Raw genomic sequence first — 7,482 nt, 5'->3', positions numbered from 1 at the left:
GTAATGTAACTTGAGCGGTTAATGTTTATAACAACCAGCCATTTATCAGTTCACAGCGGGAATTTGCCGAGCTCATGAAGATGGAATCTTCCACATTTCCTGGTCATTATATGTACTCTCCAAAGGACTTTGAAGAATCTGCATCGCTTGACCACATTGTGTATATTTTCTGGCTAATTGCATAATCCCCAACCAGCCTCAGGGGAATGTGCATATCTCAACATTCTCTAGTCATTATGCATAACCCCCACATCTCTGTTTCACTCTAGTTTTAGATGTTTTATTGATATGTGCTTGTTTGATTGTAAAACTGCTTTGAGAGGGAGTTTTGTTGACAAGTAGTGAAACTTCATCAGTGAACTAAAATGGATGGAAAAATAAAAAAATTCCTTCAGTAGCACCTTAAAGACCAACTAAGTTTATATTTTGGTATGAGCTTTCGTGTGCATGCACACTTCTTCAGATACACTAGAAACAGAAGTGTCAGACCCTATATATATACAGAGGGTGGTGGGGGTGGGTGGGAATGGGAGATGGGCTGATGGGAGTGGTAAACCTGTAGATGGCTGTTAATGGCTGCTGGTGGCTGCAATTAGTCCTGGGCTGAGGTGCTAAAGAAAGCTTGATCATGCATAATGAGATAAGAATCCGATGTCTCTATTCATCCCAGGTGCTTCCATGGTTTTAAGCTTGGTAATGATTTCCAATTCAGCAACTTCTCTTTCCAGTCTGTTCCTGAAATTTCTCTGTAATAAAACAGCTGCTTTGAGATCTTGTATAGAATGACCTGGGAGATTGAAGTGTTCTCCTACTGGTTTTTCAGTCTTATGGTTCCTGGTGTCAGATTTATGTCCATTTATCCTTTGGCGTAGGGTTTGGCCTGTTTGTCCAATATAGAGAGCTGAAGGGCACCGTTGGCATTTGATGGCATACACAATGTTAGAAGATGAGCAATTAAATAGTCCTGAGATGGTATGTTGGATGTTGTTGGGGCCAGTAATGATGTTGTCCGGGTGTAATGATGTTGTCCTGTAACTAAAATGGATGGGAATGGGTGAATTCAGTTTGGATGATCATCATATCTATGGTACTACTGTGAGCAAGACTCCCATAGAAGAAATGGAGTGGCTCTCATATAGTCAACAAAAGAGTGGCAAAAGCTGTACTGGGATATAATCTCAAAAATGATAGAATGATCTCGATACAAATCCAAGGCAGACCTTTTACATCACAATAATCCAAGTTTATGCACCAACTACCGGTGCTGAAGAAAGTAAAATTGACCAGTTCTATGAAGACTTACAACACCTTCTAGAAATGACACCAAAGAAGGATGTTCTTCTCATTACAGGGGATTGGAATGCTAAAGTTGGGAATCAAGCGATAAAAGGAACAACTGGCAAGTTTGGCTTTGGAGTTCAAAATGAAGCAGGAAAAAGCGTAATAGAGTTCTGTCAAGAGAACAAGCTGGTCATCACAAACACTCTTTTCCAACAACACAAGATATGATTCTACACATGGACATCACCAGATGGGCAGCATCAAAATCAGATTGATTATATTCTCTGCAGCCAAAGATGGAGAAGCTCTATACAGTCAGCAAAAACAATACATGAAGCTGACTGTGGCTTAGATCATCAGCTTCTTATAGCAAAATTCAAGCTTAAACTGAAGAAAGTAGGGAAAACCACTGGGCTAGTAAGATACAATCTAAATCAAATCCCTTATGAATACAGTGGAAGTGAGAAACGGGTTTAAGGATTTAGATTTGGTGGACAGAGTGCCCGAAAAACTATGGATGGAGGCTCGTAACATTATACAGGAGACAGCAACGAAAACCATCCCAAGGAAAAGGAAATGCAAGAAAGCAAAGTGGCTGTCCAATGAGGCCTTACAAATAGCGAGAGAGAGAAGGCAAGCAAAATGTGATGGAGATAGTGAAAAATACGGGAAATTGATTTCCAAAGAATACAAGGAGAGACAAGAGGGTCTTCTTAAATGAGCAATGCAAAGAAATAGAGGAAAACAATTGAATGGGAAAAACCAGAGATCTGTTCAAGAAAATTGGAGATATGAAAGGAACATTTCGTACAAAGATTACCATAATAAAGGACAAAAGTGGTAAGGACCTGACAGAAGCAGAAGACATCAAGAAGAGGTGGCAAGAATACACAGAGGAATTATATCATAAAGTTATGGATGTTTCATACACCCCAGGCAGTGTGGTTGCTGACCTTGAGCCAGACATCCTGGAGAGTGAATCCCAAGCCAGAATGAAGATTGTCGGAAGAAATATCAACAACCTCAGGTATGCAGATGACACAATTTGATGTCAGAAAGTGAGGAGGAATTAAAGAACCTCTTAATGAGGGTGAAAGAGGAGAGTACAAAATACGGTCTGAAGCTCAACATAAAAAAAAACTAAGATCATGGCCACTGGTCCCATCACCTTCTGGCAAATAGAAGGGGAGAAAATGGAGGCAGTGAGAGATTTTACTTTCTTGGGTTCCATGATCACTGCAGATGGTGACAGCAGTCACAAAATTAAAAGACGGCTGCTTCTTGGGAGAAAAGCAATGACAAACCTAGACAGCATCTTAAAAAGCAGAGACATCACCTTGCCAACAAAGGTCCATATAGTTAAAGCTATGGTTTTCCCAGATGTGATGTATGGAAATGAGACCTGGACCATAAAGAAGGCTGATCACTGAAGAATTGATGGTGCTGGAGGAGACTCTTGAGAGTCCCATGGACTGCAAGATCAGCCCTGAATGCTCCCTGGAAGGACAGATCCTGAAGCTGAGGCTCTAATACTTTGGCCACCTCATGAGAAGAGAAGACTCCCTGGAAAAGACCCTGATGTTGGGAAAGATGGAGGGCACAAGGAGAAGGTGTTGACAGAGGATGAGATGGTTGGACAGTGTTCTCGAATTTGACCAAACTGCGGGAGGCAGTGGAAGGCAGGAGTGCCTGGCGTGCTCTGGTCCATGGGGTCACAAAGAGTCGGACAAGACTAAACGACTAAACAACAAAGCAATAAGCCCAATCAACCAATGAGCAAGCTAGGTAGCAAGCAAGCAAGCAAGCACCAGCAGCCAGTGGTCAGTGAGCAGATTGCTTTTGGCTTAGTGCAGGCACCCCCAAACCTTGGCCCTCCAGATGTTTTGGACTACAATTCCCATCTTCCCCGACCACTGGTCCTGTTAGCTAGGGATCATGGGAGTTGTAGGCCAAAACATCTGGAGGGCCGCAGTTTGGGGATGCCTGGCTTAGTGGGTCCTAGGCTACACAGGCCTCATCAATCACAATAATCTCTTCTAGCATAAAAACACAGGTGATGTGATGGTCAGAAAATTGCACTTAGGACAAAGACACCTATTCAAATTCTTTCTCAGACACACAAACCCTGCCTCATAGCTGCCAAGTTATCCCTTTTTTAAGGGAAATTCCCTTATGCTGAATAGGCTTCCTTGTGAGAAAAAGGAAAACTTGGAAGCTATGCCCTGCCTACATGACCTTGGGCCATCTAACCTACAGTGTTACTTTGAAGATAAAAGGAGGAAGGAGAAATCTACTACAAACAGCCCCGAACTCTTTGGAATGAAGGTTCAGATAGATATATGTATGCTAGCAGTGAAAGTGAGATCAGGACTGCTGCTTCAGTGCTCATCTGCATTACAAATTGGAACAAGAATTCAGACGAGTTTGATTGCCCCGAAAATCTCCCCCCCCCCAATTAAATCAACATCAACCATGTAGATCATGGTTTTGTGGCGGGAGTTGTGATTTTTATGTGGTAGAAGGCTCTTTCCAAAGTCTCTTGTTTGGGATGCATGCCGGTGAAACCACTTTGCCCCACTTTACACACATGGCATCTTGGCACATCTCATTATCAACTCATATTTACAAAGTAAACTACATACACAAATGCGTTCAGGATGGAGATCTAACGAGCAATATTTGCTTAGACAACATTACCATCTGTCCAGTGATATTAGCCACTAATCACTTTGGCTTGGGGAAGTAATATTCTCCTTGAAGTGCAAGCCAAACTGGGGAAAGTGCTGAATTTCACCTTTGGCAGATATACTTAACTAAAGTTGATTGTCAATCAGGGAAGATTCGGGACGGGACATTATAAGCCACATAGAAGAACCACAGTCATTCTGTGCTTTTCTTCTTCTTCCTGGTAATGTTATCCCTGCTCTTTAGCAGGGTTGAATTTGCTTCTTTCTCTCTCTCATAGGGAAAGGGTGTTGGGGATCACATGGGCAGAAATGCTTAATGGGAGGGGAGCAACCTGGATGTTAATGAATCCTGCTCCACCCATTCACCTTCTTTTGCAGCACCCAGACTCACTCCCTCTACAATGTGGGCTTTTCCAGGGGCTAAGATTTATTTATTTTTGGCAGGGGGGGGGGTCTGATTGGCTTTTAAGATGTCCCCTTTTCACTTGCTCCACACCGTAGGATTCTTTGATTCATATGCACATCAACACCCACTGCAAAAAAATTTAGGGCCCAAATCCTCATCTTCATCATCATTACATAACTTTCTGTTTCTTACAAAAATAATATACATCAACAATATTATCACTATGTTCCATGCAATGGTGGAGTTTGGAAATCTTTGGTAATATGGCACCCTGAGCAAGGTCAAAATTTGGTGACCCCAAATGGATCTTCTCTGTTATGGGTTGTCTCGATTTTGCACCCCCTTGGCTTGGTGCCCTGTGTGGGGGACCCAGCTTCATCGCCAAAAATCCACACTGTTCCATGGGAGAAAGTGGGGGTTTAGTCAAGGTTATCTAGAACATTTATTGATGCATTAAGATTTGAACACACAGCTCCTACTTGTGCCACCTATTCCCATGCATGTTTATGGGAAATATGTCCCTCTGAGTCTAGTGGAGTTGAGTCACAAGCAAATACACAGGAATTTATGGACTACAACACCTATCATCTCTGACCATGGGCTATGCTGGCAGGGGGTGGTGGGAAATGTAGTCCAAACCACCTGGAAGGCCACAGGTTCTTCACCCTTGCCTCTCATCATCCCATGCACACTGTGGAAAGCCAACTTCTTGAAGAGCCAGGTCATTTCATCTAACTGATAGTGAATAGTCATGTAGCTAAGAAAGTTAAAAATTCAGCAAGGTTAGAAACTTGCAACTCAAGACGAGAGAAATGTGATGAGATGAAAGGAGCTGGCAGCTTGGGAACGAGAAAGGAACCAAGGTTCGTGTTACCCAAAAGTAAGCAGAATTGTTAAAACCCTTAGGAACAAATTAGGATCATAGAACACAGAGGGTAAGTTTGGGATTTATTCCTCTAAAAAGAAGAAGCAAACTTCAAGCATCTTACTCCAGAGCCGTCCTCTGAAGCCAATGGGCTACCTTAAAGGAAAGGTGGTGTTGGGGCCGCAACCTTTGAGATTAATGTTTCAAAGCACTTCCCCAAGTGATTTAGAAATCACCCTGAACACTATTGATGCAACACTGTATTTTATTGTAAAGTTGTAGAAGGGAACAGTTGCTGGGAAAGAATTTATGGTAAATTGAAATGTGTCCTTCTACCCTTTGCTTGTTCTTTTGTTAGCTGTAGGGACCCAGGTGGCGCTGTGGGTTAAACCACTGAGCCTAGCGCTTGCTGATCAGAAGGTCGGCGGTTCAAATCCCTGTGACAGGGTGAGCTCCCGTTGCTTGGTCCCAGCTCCTGCCAACCTAGCAGTTCGAAAGCACATCAAAATGCAAGTAGATAAATAGGAACCGCTACAGCGGGAAGGTAAACGGCGTTTCCATGTGCTGCTCTGGTTTGCCAGAAGCGGCTTTGTCATGCTGGCCACATGACCTGGAAGCTATACGCCGGCTCCCTCAGCCAATAATGTGAGATGAGCGTGCAACCCCAGAGTCGGTCACGACTGGACCTGATGTTCAGGGGTCCCTGTACCTTTACCTTACCTTGTTAGCTGTATACTGAAAGTTTTGAAACACTGTCTACTTGATGCAGACAATGCATTGATCCTGTAATTATGGCACAAAATTATTTATGCTAGACCCCAATTCAATCTGGTTCCTGATTTGGGCTGACCCGGGAAACATTTGATCCAGCTTCAATCCAGTCTAGAATCTATTTGTGGGATCAGGTTAATATTTAATTACAGGTGTTTAAATCCTAAATAAACATATGGTTGGGAGGGGGAAGAAGGAGATGAAATAACTCCTTATCCCAACCCCAACCCTGCCATAAATGAGAGGAAGAGGATTCAACCCTGTGCTTTGAAAGCACGTTTTCTGCAGTGAAGGCACTTGTGAAGAAGCATGCTACATTCCTCAAGACTGAATTCTCCCCAGATCTTTCTGGGCGGAGAGATTCAACATAGGGCAATATGGATAGCACCAAATTGGCCCAATTAGGCAGTGGGGCAGAGTCAGCCCAGGAATTGTACATTGCACACTTCTGAACAAAAAATAGAAACAAATATATGTTTCTGGGAATCCATGCATTCTGATTAGAGAATGTGCATATTGCCAGAGCATGTACAAAATGCTGTCAGGATATGCACATTACTCAAAGACTGCTAGAGATTATACATAATGGTCAGAGAATGTACAAAATTCAGCCGAGATATGCACACTTCACAAAGTGTGTTGGAGCTTATGTATATTGACCAGGAAATATATACAATTCCCTCTTCATGTAAGAATTATGTGCACATTATCCAAGAGGTCTGCTGAATGTGCATAATGGGCAATTAAGCACATTAGTTAAGCACAACAGCCAGTGTGGTGTAGTGGTTAAGAGCAGTAGACTCGTAATCTGGGGAACCGGATTCGCTCCTCCACATGCAGCTGCTGGGTGATCTTGGGCTAGTCACACTTCTCTGAAGTCTCTCAGCCCCATTCACCTCACAGGGTGTCTGTTGTGGGTGGGGAGGGGAAAGGAGATTGTTAGCCGCTTTGAAACTCCTTCGGGCAATGATAAAGTGGGATATCAAATCCAAACTCTTCTTCTTAACTTTCATTGCATCTATCTATCTATCTATCTATCTATCTATCTATCTATCTATCTATCATCTATCATCTATCATCTATCATCTATCATCTACCTACCTACCTACCTACCTATCATCTATCTATCATCTATAAATACATGCACACTATTAAAAAGTCCTGAGTGGTTACCCACCTCATTTCATTCAGCAGTAAACCTTAGAGCAGGATGCCCAAAGAAGATGATAAGGTTCAGGTTAGTAAATGTGGGAGAAGGCATTCTTTCAGGTAGCCTAATCCCAATTCATTTGGGACTTTAACAGTTAAAATTAACTAGCACTTTTAATTGAACCTGGAAACAGGCTAGGGGGCCAGTGCAGCTGACAAAACACTCTATTCCACAGCTACAGTTTCTGAACCATTTTTAAAGGCCATGCATATTACAATCATCTAAATAGGTTGTTACCGGATTATGGGTAATTGTGGTCACA

Source organism: Zootoca vivipara, chromosome 7 (assembly GCF_965207765.1).
Source record: "Zootoca vivipara chromosome 7, rZooViv2.hap1.1, whole genome shotgun sequence".
NCBI classification, from domain to species: domain Eukaryota; kingdom Metazoa; phylum Chordata; class Lepidosauria; order Squamata; family Lacertidae; genus Zootoca; species Zootoca vivipara.
This window is presented reverse-complemented; position numbering follows the sequence as displayed.